Source organism: Papio anubis, chromosome 20 (assembly GCF_008728515.1).
Source record: "Papio anubis isolate 15944 chromosome 20, Panubis1.0, whole genome shotgun sequence".
Lineage (NCBI taxonomy): Eukaryota > Metazoa > Chordata > Mammalia > Primates > Cercopithecidae > Papio > Papio anubis.
Genome location: NC_044995.1, coordinates 39,481,356 through 39,493,448, shown reverse-complemented (window position 1 = coordinate 39,493,448; position 12,093 = coordinate 39,481,356). Strand labels below are relative to the sequence as shown.

Sequence of the window (12,093 nt, the reverse complement as noted above, 5' to 3'; positions counted from 1 at the left end):
AGGTATGAATACCTCACAGTTACTGGAAATAGCCAATAAAGTGTTATGAATAGAGATGCAACAAGTCGCAGAGAAAGCCGTAAGGAAGGTGAACGCTAGACTAGGCAAAACGCCGACTTACTGGCTGTGGCCATTAAGGGAATTCTCCCGAAAGGAGAGGGAAAGGGGGGTTCCAGGAAGAACACCCAGTGTAATCGCCCACGCTTGCAATGTAACCAGTGCGCCTATTGTAAGGAAATAGGACATTGGAAAGATAAGTGTCCCCAACTGAAGGAAAAGCAAGATGGTTTGGAACAAAAGACCTCAGATAAAGACAAGGGAGCTTTGTTCAATCTGGCTGAAGGGCTGTTGAACTAAAGGGGACCGGGCTCAAGTGCCCCCAAGGAGCCCACAGTCAGGATTACAACTGGGGGCAAGGACATTAAGTTTTTGGTCGATACTGGTGCTGAACATTCAGTAGTGGCCACCCCGGTTGCCCCCTTATCCAAGAAAACCATTGATATAATCGGAGCAACAGGAGTTTCCACTAAGCAGGCTTTCTGTCTATCACGGACCTGCTCGGCGGTGGGACCTGAGATAGTTCACCAGTTCTTGTACATGCCTGGCTGTCCCTTGCCCTTGCTGGGAAGAGACTTACTTAGCAAACTGAGAGCCACCATCTCCTTTACAAAACAGGGCTCTTTACAGCGAAAGTTACCGGGAACAGGAGTTATCATCGCCCTTACGGTCCCCCAGGAAGAAGAATGGAGACTTTTTCTAACCGAGCCAGCTCAAGAGATAAAACCAGCTCTAGCTAAGTGATGGCCCCAAGTATTGGCAGAGGATAACCCTCTGGGACTGGCGGTCAACCAAGCCCCTGTATTCATAGAAGTTAATCCTGGGGCCCAACCAATTAGACAAAAGCAGTATTGGGTTCCCAGAGAAGCTAGGAATCCAGGTTCATCTCAGGCGCTTGAAAGCCTATGGAATTATAGTTCCTTGTCAGTCTCCATGGAACACCCCGCTCCTGCCTGTCCCTAAGCCAGGGACCAAGGTCTACCGACCAGTACAGGACTTGCGCTTGGTCAACCAAGCTACAGTGACTCTGTACCCAACAGTTCCTAACCCTTACACATTGTTAGTGCTGCTGCCACTACCCTTACACATTGTTAGTGCTGCTGCCGCTACCTGTCTGGACTTAAAAGATGCTTTCTTTAGCATCAGAATAGCTCCTGAGAGCCAGAAGCTGTTTGCCTTTCAGTGGGAAGATCCGGAGTCAGGTGTCACTACTCAGTACACTTGGACCCGGCTTCCCCAAGGGTTCAAGAACTCCTCTACTGTCTCAGCAATCTTGGCTCACTGCAACCTCCACCTCCCAGGTTCAAGCAATTCTCCTGCCTCGGCCTCCCGAGTAGCTGGTACTGCAGGCACACACCACCACGACCGGCTAATTTTTGTATTTTTAGTAGAGACTAAAAATACATACTAAAAATACAACACCATGTTGATCAGGCTAGTCTCGACCCCCTGACCTCGTGATCCACCCGCCTTGGCCTCCCAAAGTGCTGGGTTTACAGGCGTGAGCAACCACGCCTGGGTTTTTGTTTTATTTTGTTTTTAGACAGCTTCTCACTCTGTCACTCAGGCTGGAGTGCAATGATGGGATTTCAGCTCACTGAAACCTCCACCTTGTGGGTTCAAGCGATTCTCCTGCCTCAGCCTCCCGGGCAGCTGGAATTACAGGTACCCACCACCATGCCCTGCTAATTTTTTTTTGTATTTTTGTAGAAATGGGGTTTTACCACGTTTGCCAGGTTGGTCTCAAACTCCAGACCTCAGGTGATCCGCTGGCCTCAGTCTCCCAAAATGCTGGGATTACAGGCGCGAGCCAAGGCGCCTGGCCTTTCCTAGGAATTTTAAAACAAAAGGTACAAAATATATTAGTTTACTAACTCTACATGTGCCATTGCACTCCATCCTGGGCAACAAGAACGAAACTCCATCTCAAAAATAAATAAATAAATAAATAAATGAATAAATAAATAATAAAATTCCTAGAAAATATTGTCTTCTGAAAATTTAAGCATTTTTGCCCACTGGGTTGATGGAAACAGAAAGGGTTCTAGGCCAGAATGTTCATATTTCGAACACTTTCAAATTATAACTATTGTTACATGTTTGCAGTTTATTCAAGACTGCTGTTACACAGTGGACAAATTAACTCCTTACTTCAAATATCTAGTCTACCTAGATGTTTGGAAGTGTCCCATGTATATTAAATGTAGAGGTAGTGAAATATCACTTTGTAAATATCTTTTTGTTAAAATTTATAGGAAACACTGCCTTTTGGAAATTGAATTGTTTAACCACCTTCGTGAGCAGTGTAATACTGTCTATACTTGTTGGATAGTTTAGAGGAGGTGGGAGGGAAGAAATCGCAAAAGATCAGTGTGTTCATACTTGGACATTTTCAGACACTATTTTTCTATATGTTTTGTGCACTTTGTTTTGCTCTATATATAGCATATATAATGGGCAAATGCATCCTAATTTTGCAACATCTAATTGCTAGATGTTAAAGAGGTTGCCAGTGTACGATAAAGTACTTAGTAAATTTAGCATATTTTGTACACTTTGTGTTGAAATTCATAGGAAACTTGTCTTCTGTGGATGACTTTTGGATAGGAATTTGTTCAACCATCCCTAAGCATTACACATGCCTGTACTGGTCCACTGGATTGAAAGCAGAGAGAAAGAAGTAAGGAGGGAATTGTTCAAGGCCAAAGTTGTCTTTTTTTTTTTTTAAATTTAATTTAATTTAATTTTATTTTATTTTATTTATTTTTTTTTTTTTTGAGGCGGAGTCTCGCTCCATCGCCCAGGCTGGAGTGCAGTGGCCGGATCTCAGCTCACTGCAAGCTCCGCCTCCCGGGTTTACGCCATTCTCCTGCCTCAGCCTCCCGAGTAGCTGGGACTACAGGCGCCCGCCACCTCGCCCGGCTAGATTTTTGTATTTTTTAGTAGAGACGGGGTTTCACCATGTTAGCCAGGGTGGTCTTGATCTCCTGACCTCGTGATCCGCCCGTCTCGGCCTCCCAAAGTGCTGGGATTACAGGCTTGAGCCACCGCGCCCGGCCTTTAAATTTTTTTTGAGACGGAATCTCGCTCTGTCACCCAGGCTGGAGTGCAGTGGCGCAATCTCGGCTCACTGCAAACTCCACCTCCCAGGTTCACGCCATTCTCCTGCCTCAGCCTCCCAAGTAGCTGGGACTACAGGTGCCCACCACCACGCCCAGCTAATTTTTTTGTATTTTTAGTAGAGATGGGGTTTCACCGTGTTAGCCAGGATGGTCTCGATCTCCTGACCTCGTGATCCACCCGCCTCGGCCTCCCAAAGTGCTGGGATTACAGGTGTGAGCCACTGCGCCTGGCCCAAAATGGTCATATTTAGGAGATACCTTAGATGATAACCATGGTTACATGTGTGGAACTTTACTGAACAGTGCTGTGTACATGGTGGACAAGTTATATGAAATATCTAGTCTTTCTAGATATTTGGAAGTGCTTCATGTATTTAAAAGTAGTAGTAGAATAACACTGTTTGTTTTTTTTTGTTTTGTTTTTGTTTTTTGCTTTTGTTTTTGTTTGAGACAGAGTCTCACTCTGTTGCCCAGGCTGGAGTGCAGTGGCACGATATCGGTTCACTGCAACCTCTGCTTCCTGGGTTCAAGTGATTCTCCTGCCTCAGCCTCCTGAGTAGCTGGGATTACAGGGGCGCACCACCATGCCCAGCTAATTTTTGTATTTTTAGTAGAGACAGGGTTTTACCATGTTGAACTCCTGACCTCAGGCAATCCACCCACCTAGGCTTGGATTACAGTCATGAGCCACTGCGCCTGGCGAATAATACTTTTTGTAAATAACTTTTAATAACGGTTCGGGCTGGGCACAGTGGCTCACGCCTGTAATCCCAACACTGTGGGAGGCTGAGGCTGGTAAATCATTTGAGGTCAGGAGTTCCAGAACAGCCTGGCCAGCATGGCAAAACCCCACCCCGTCTCTACTAAAAACACAAAAATTAGCTGGACTTGGTGGTGAGCGCCTGTAATCCCAGCTACTCAGGAGGCTGAGGCATGAGAATCGCTTGAATCCGGGAGGCAGAGACTGCAGTGAGCTGAGATCGTGCCACTGCACTCCAACCTAGGTGACAGAGTAACTCTGTCTCAAAAAAGAAAAGAAAAAAGAAAAAAACTGGTAGGAAATACTGTTTGGAAGTAGAATTGTTGAACCACCTCTGGGAACAGTGTACTCTCTGTACTTGTTCATTCGGTTGAGGGAGGTGGGCGGGATGAAATTTCCTGATTGGGACATTGTACTACAGCTATGCAACATGTTACCACTGAGAGAAAATGGCTGTGTTATTTCCTACATGTGAATCTGCAATGACCTCAAAATAAATTTTTGTTAAAAAGTACACCACTGGATTCTGCAAGCCTCCCGAGCACATGTCGGTACCCGGCTCCCCTCACCGAATCACCGAGTTCTCTCCCCAGCTGTATTTCCAAAATGTCGCTTTCTAACAAGCTGACCCTGGACAAGCTGGACGTGAAAGGGAAGCCAGTCATTATAAGAGTCGACTTCAATGTTCCTATGAAGAACAACCAGATAACAAACAACCAGAGGATTAAGGCTGCTGCCCCAAGCATCAAATTCTGCTTGGACAATGGATCCAAGTCAGTAGTTCTTATGAGACACCTAGGCCGGCCTGAGGGTGTCCCTATGCCTGACAAGTACTCCTTAGAGCCAGTTGCTGTAGAACTCAAATCTCTGCTGGGCAAAGATGTTCTGTTCTTGAAGGACTGTGTAGGCCCAGAAGTGGAGAAAACCTGTACCAACCCAGCTGCTGGGTCTGTCATCCTGCAGGAGAACCTCCGCTTTCAGGTGGAGGAAGAGGGAAAGGAAAAGATGCTTCTGGAAACAAGGCTAAAGCCGAGCCAGCCAAATTAGCAGCTTTCCAAGCTTCACTTCCCAAGCTAGGGGATGTCTATGTCAGTGATGCTTTTGGCACTGCTCACAGAGCCCACAGCTCCATGGCAGAAGTCAATCTGCCACAGAAGGCTGGTGGTATTTTTGTTTTTTTGTTTTTGTTTTTGTTTTTGATGAAGAAGGAGCTGAACTACTTTGCCAAGGACTTGGAGAGCCCAGAGCGACACTTCCTGGCCATCCTGGGCAGAGCTAAAGTTGCAGACAAGATCCAGCTGATCAAGAATATGCTGGACAAAGTCAATGAGATGATTATTGGTGGTGGAATGGCATTTACCTTCCTTAAGGTGCTCAACAACATGGAGATTGGCACTTCTCTGTTTGATGAAGAGGGAGCCAAGATTGTCAAAGACCTAATGTCTAAAGCTGAGAAGAATGGTGTGAAGATTATCTTGCCTGTTGACTTTGTCGCTGCTGGCAAGTTTGATGAGAATGCCAAGACTGACCAAGCCACTGTGGCTTCTGGCATATCTGCTGGCAGGATGGGCTTGGACTGTGGTCCTGAAAGCAGCAAGAAGTATGCTGAGGCTGTCACTCGGGCTAAGCAGATTGTGTGGAATGGTCCTGTGGGGGTTTTTGGGGTTTGGGGGGTTTGTTTATTTTGAGATGGAGTCTCACCATGTCACCCAGGCTGGAGTGCAATGGCGTGATCTTGGTTCACTGCAACCTCTGCCTCCCTGATTCAAGTGATTCTCCCGCCTCAGCCTCCCGAGTAGCTGGGACTACTGGCTCGTGCCACCACACCTGGCTAATTTTTGTATTTTTAGTAGAGACTGGGGTTTCACCGTGTTGGCCAGGCTGGTCTTGAACTCCTGACCTCGCGATCCGCCCACCTCAGCCTCCCAAAGTGGGGGATTACAGGCGTGAGCCACCATGCCCGGCCTGGAAATTCATCTTGTTTCCATGCTAAGTAGTAAAACGGTGACAAAGCTAATCAGAATAAGCTACATCAAAAGAGAACTAAGCTAACACGGCTCACTTTTTTTAACAGGCAAAATATAAATATATGCGCTCTAAAATGCACAGTGGTTTAGTCACTAAGAAATTCAAACGGGATCTTGAAGAATGTAGGCAAATCCAGGGTGCAGTAAAGACGAGCTGAGATGCCGTGTCACTGTTTAAGGGCTCGTGGCACTGCATCTCTCGACCACTAGCTGAATCTTGACATGGAAGCTTTTAGCTAACGCCAAGTGGAGATGCAGAAAATGCTAAGTTGCCTTAGGGGCTGTACACAGGAACTAAAAGGCAGGAAAGTACTAAATATTGCTGAGAGCATCCACCCCAGGATGGACTTTACCTTGTAGGAGCTCTAAACTGGCACCACCCCCAGTGCTCACATGGCTGACTTTATCCTCTGTGTTCCATTTTGCACAGCAAGTGGCAGTGTCTCCACCACCTATGATGGTGATGCAGCCCCTAGAAGTGGCTTTCACCACCTCATCCATGAGGGCTTTGGTCTCCCAAAGTGCTTGGATTACAAGTGGGCGAATCACCTGAGATCAGGAGTTCCAGACCAGTCTGGCCAAAATGGTGAAACTCCATCTCTACTAAAAATACAAAAATTAGCCGGGCGTGGTGGCGGGCACCTGTAATCCCAGCTACTTTGGAGGCTGAGGCAGGAGAATCACTTGAACCCAGGAGGCAGAGGTTGCAGTGAGCCAAGATCGTGCCACTGCACTTTATCCTGAGCGACAGGGTGAGACTCCATCTCAAATACTACTACTACTACTACTAAATAATAATAATAATGAAAAGACACCAGAGACCTCTCTTTTTGTCACCCCCATGCCCTCTCCCCAACTTGAGGACACAACCAGAAAGTAGCCATCTTTGAGCCAGGAAGAAAGCCCTCACCAAGAACAGAATCTACTGTCATTTTGACTTTGGACGTTGTGGTGTCAAGAATCATATTTTGTTATCGTATTATATTTTGTTATTTTGTAATCGTATGGTATTTTGTTATAGTGGCTCAAGAAGAGTAAAAGACAGAAATGGCAAGAAAGTTAAACCTATCCCACTAGAGGTTTGTCATGCAGGGGACAGAGTGTTGGGTTTAGGCTTGAGCTTTGGAGTTGGAAAGAATTGAGTTCACACCTAGGCTGGGGACCTTGGACAAGTCCCTTGAGTTCTCTGAACCTCAATAGCCCCTTCTGTAAAACGAAGATAATAAAGCTGTTGTGAATGCACCTTGAAACTGCAAGACACATGTCTAAGCACCAGGTAGGCACCCAATAAATAGCAGTAGTGCTATTCTTTTTATTAATGTCTTTCTAGTTATTCATGCTAATGATACAGTGGGACAGGCAGAACTGGGTCTTCAAGACTTCAGGTGCCAGGCTGAGGAGCTTGGACTTGCACTTGAGAGCACTAGGGAGTGATGGGAGGTGTGTGAGCAGGGGAGAGACAGAAAAATGTCCCTTTGGTGCTGGGGTGAATGACTAGGAATTCAAGATTGGGAGACCAAGGAGGACACTTTGACAGGTACCCAGGTGAGTGTCTAGACCTGGGTGGTGGCAATCGGGATGATGGGAGTGAGAAGAAATAAGTAGGCTGGGCGCTGTGGCTCATGCCTGTAATCCCAGCACTTTGGGAGGCCAAAGCAGGCAGATCACGAGGTCAGGAGTTCGAGCCCAGGCTGGCTGACATGATGAAACTCTGTCTCTACTAAAAATACAAAAATTAGCCAGGCGTGGTGGTGCGTTATCTGTAATCCCAGCTACTCGGGAGGCCGAAGCAGGAGAATTGTTTCAACCCGGGAGGTGGAGGTTGCAGTGAGCCGAGATCATGCTAATGTACTCCAGCCTGGGCAACAAGAGCAAAACTGTCTCAAAAAAAGAAAAAAAAAAATTATCCAGGCATGGTGGCAGGCGCCTATAATCACTGCTGCCTAGGAGGCTGAGGCAGGAGAATCACGTGAACCCGGGAGGTGGAGGTTGCAGTGAGCCGAGATCACGCCACTGCACTCCAGCCTAGGTGATAGAGTGAGGCTCCGTCTCAAAACAAAAATAATAATAATAAATAAATACATATATAAAAAAGTAGTTAAGTAGTTCAGGATGAGTATTGGGTATAGGGCTTGAATGGTAACTCCATGACCCAGGTCGGAAGTAGCAGTTAAGAGGGGTTGGGGTCGGGGTATCAATGTCAGTTTTCACTTTCAGTTTTTTCATTGTGTCTTTCTGAAATATTCTTACTGGTCCTTGGAGACACTGCCCAAAGATCCCTCCTCTGAAAATCGCCCTGGAACACGTGTGGTTTGCAATTTCCTGCAAAGCTGCTGCTCATGATGTTATCCTACAAACATCCAAATCCCAGCATATGAGTTTCTCCAGGGCAGTCTCTGACTGGTTCCATTGTAGGATCTGTCCACGCCCTGCATATGCCTGGTACCAAAAAAGGAAACTGGGTCTGCAGGACATTGCTGCAGTTCAGGCGTTGGCCGCGTGGGAGCAGAAGTGCAAAGTCAAAGCGTCTGAAAAAAGCGCTCAGGTTGTGGGACCAGCAGAGCATCACCGAGGACGTCCCTGGTCGAGAACTACGTCTTTTTATCCATTTTAAAGGGGTGTGAGGCACTAGGATCCAGTTTGGTCCACCTAACCCACCCACCCAGCGACCCACACCCTGCAGCCCGTAGTTGAAGGATAATTACGCAAAACCTAAATCAGATCAGTCTTTCCTCTGCTCAGAACCTCTTTTTTTTTTTTTTTTTTTTTGAGATGGAGTCTCGCTCTGCTGCCCAGGCTGAAGTGCAGTGGGGCAATCTTAGCTCACCGCAAGCTTCACTTCCTAGGTTCAAGTGATACTTCTGCCTCAGCCTCCTAAGTAGCTGCCACCACGCCCAGCCTTGTCACTTTTTTTTTGAGACCAAGTCTTACTCTGTCACTCAGGCTGGACTGCAATGGAGCCATCTCAGCTCACTGCAACCCCTGCCTCTCAGGTTCAAGAGATTCTACTGCCTCAGCCTCCCGAGTAGCTGGAATTACAGGCGTCCACCACTATGCCTGGCTAATTTTTGTATTTTTAGTAGAGATGGGGTTTCACCATAATGGCCAGGCTGGTCTCAAACTCCTCACCTCAGGTGATCTGTTCGCCTTGGCCTCCCAAAGTGGTGAGATTACAAGCATGAGCCACCGCCACCACGCCTGGCTCTTTCTCATTTTCAAATGACTGCTCTTTCAGGAATGACCACCAATGGGGCCCCAACATGCACAAGATAAAATCTCACCACCAGCCCCCACCACCAGACCTACAGGACAAGGCCAACACCTAGCATCAGTCCCAGCTTCATTCTACATAGAAAGGCAAACTGAAAACTCCTAGCCCCAGACCATTTTAAGGAGGACCCAAATCCGATACTCCTGCTCCTAAATGCCAAAGACATAGAAACTGGGCCAAGCGCGGTGGCTCAAGCCTGTAATCCCAGCACTTTGGGAGGCTGAGATGGGCGGATCATGAGGTCAGGAGATCGAGACCGTCCTGGCTAACACGATGAGACCCCGTCTCTGCTAAAAAATACAAAAAACTAGCCAGGCGAGGTGGCGGGCGCCTGTAGTCCCAGCTACTCGGGAGGCTGAGGCAGGAGAATGGCATAAACCCGGGAGGCGGAGCTTGCCGTGAGCTGAGATCCAGCCACTGCACTCCAGCCTGGGCGACAGAGCGAGTCTCCGTCTCAAAAAAAAAAAAAAAAAAAAAAAGACATAGAAACTGCCATCTTTGGTTGGCTAAATCTGGAACAGAAGTTTGTTCAGCCTCAACAATGGAACACAGAGCAGCAATTAGCAGCAGCTCAAAGGAGCATGCTGGCCACCAGATAGCAGAGCAGGTTAGCACCTGAGAGAAAGGGAAGGCCGAAACATTGCGTGGTGACCAACATCTAGACATCCTGCTGACAGTGCCAGCTGTTATGGTTGCCTGAAAAGGTGTGCTTTGGATGTTGACACTGACGGCTATGTGGTGCACATACACACCAAGAATATGAAAAGGCTTATTACAAAAATGAGGTCTCAGGGAGAACAATGCAGGGCTCTCAAGCAAATGTGACATGGTGTGAGAGCAAGGAAGATGGCATTCCTGTCCCTTATGAGTACTGATGCAAAAATCTTGAAATAAATGTCAGCGAAGCATATAAAGCAATATATTCAAAGCATTATGCAATATAACCAAGTGAGATTTATCCCTGGAATGTAAGGATGGTTCATCATATGGAAACTGATCAGTGGAATACACCACATTAGGAAATGATGGAAAAATGACAGTCTTGATCGATGCAAAAAAGCATCTGACATATACCCATTTATGATTAAAAACCCACAATAAGCTAGGAATAGAATTTACTCAGCTTGCTACAAAGCATATATGAAAAACTCAACAAAATCTTTGATGGTGAAAAACCATATTTTTAATATCTAACATCAGAAACAAGGATGTTTGCTCTCACCAGCTCCATTCAATGTTAAGGGGGGGTGTTCCCAGGGAAATCAAGCAAGAAAATACAAGCATTCCAGCCGGGCCTGGTGGCTCAAGCCTGTAATCCCAGCATTTTGGGAGGCCAAGGTGGGCGGATCACAAGGTCAGGAGATTGAGACCATCCTGGCCAACATGGTGAAACCTCATCTCTACTAAAAATAAAAAAACTAGCTGAGTGTAGTGGCACACACCTGTAATCCCAGCTACTCAGGAGGCTGAAACAGGAGAATTGCTTGAACCTGGGAGGTGGAGATTGCAGTGAGCTGAGATCATGCCACTGCAGTCCAGCGTGGTGACAGAGTGAGACTCCGTCTCAAAAAACTAACCAACAAACAACCCCCCCTCCAAAAAAAACCCAGCCAGGTGCAGTGGCTCATGCCTGTAATCCCAGCACTTTGGGAGACCACGGCGGGTGGATCACAAGTTCAGGAGATTGAGACCATCCTGGCCAATATGGTGAAACCCCATCTCTACTAAAAATACAAAAAAATTTAGCTGGGTGTATTGGCACACAGTTATAGTCCCAGCTACTCAGAAGGCTGAGGCAGGAGAATCGCTTGAACCCGAGAAGTGGAGGTTGCAGTGAGCCGAGATCACGCCACTGCACTCCAGCCTGGCAACAGATTCCATCTCAAAAAAGAAAAAAAAAAAGCATTCCATATTTGAAAATATATATATACACACAGCCCTCTAGACAAATATACAAAAACCACACACTTTGTCACTGTACATACAGGTGGACAAACACAAACTCACAAACCCACAGATGTAACAGCCCAGATACTAAAAGATGCTCCTAGACAGAAGGACCCCAGGTGTTCTGATCTCTTCTCCAGGTTTCTCTGGCTCCTCAGGAATAACCACCACAGTGCCATATACATTCTTGCTTGCTTTCTTGTCTTCCAGAATGTCAGGATCAAGGGGACAGAGATATTAGCACAGCTTTGTTAACTATACCTATTAGAGAGTGTTACACAGAGGAAAATATTTACTGAATATTAGGACTCACACAGACACATACACAAATGGATTTTACACAAACGTCATCACAGACCCACATATACTTGTCCTTCAAAAAGTGAATGTTCTCACTCCCATTCCATGTAGCAGAGATACCCCTTAGCTCCCCAACACCTATCACAAAAGATGACTCCTTGAGCCCATTCTGACAGTGAAGGAATCTCAAACTTTCCGACCTCCCACAGTACAATAATGTCTCTACAAAAGCAGAACATGGCAGCCCAAGAATGCGAAAATAAGGACCTGAAATGGGTTGAGTAATAATGTTCCAACCCCTCAAACTACCATAAATGTTCCTGGTGAGAGAAGCAAAGGTGTGTATCTCCTGGTTCAGCCACCAGGTCCTCCACTGCATCTCCACGGTAGCCATCACTTCCACTGAGGCCTCAGCTGCCAGCAAACCTTGCTCCAGTCAGCCTCTGGACGCTAGTATCTTCACCGTGGTGTTGGATGCTGCCACCTGACCCATCCCTGCTGTTGGAGGAGGGTGGAGGCCAGAGGCCTAGAGAGTTCCGACTACAGGTCTCCAAGCGACAGAAAGATCACTTCTGGGACCCAGAGAGACTGTAAGTTGTTGTGAGGGTA

General features: G+C 46.7%; 1 pseudogene across 1 annotated transcript; it reads left to right on the top strand.

Moving 5' to 3' along the window:
* Positions 1 to 4,157: 4,157 nt before the first annotated feature.
* Positions 4,158 to 5,675, top strand: LOC110741856 (annotated as a pseudogene). The gene has a single exon (XR_002518839.2). The product of XR_002518839.2 is annotated as a phosphoglycerate kinase 1 pseudogene (transcript).
* Positions 5,676 to 12,093: the final 6,418 nt, after the last annotated feature.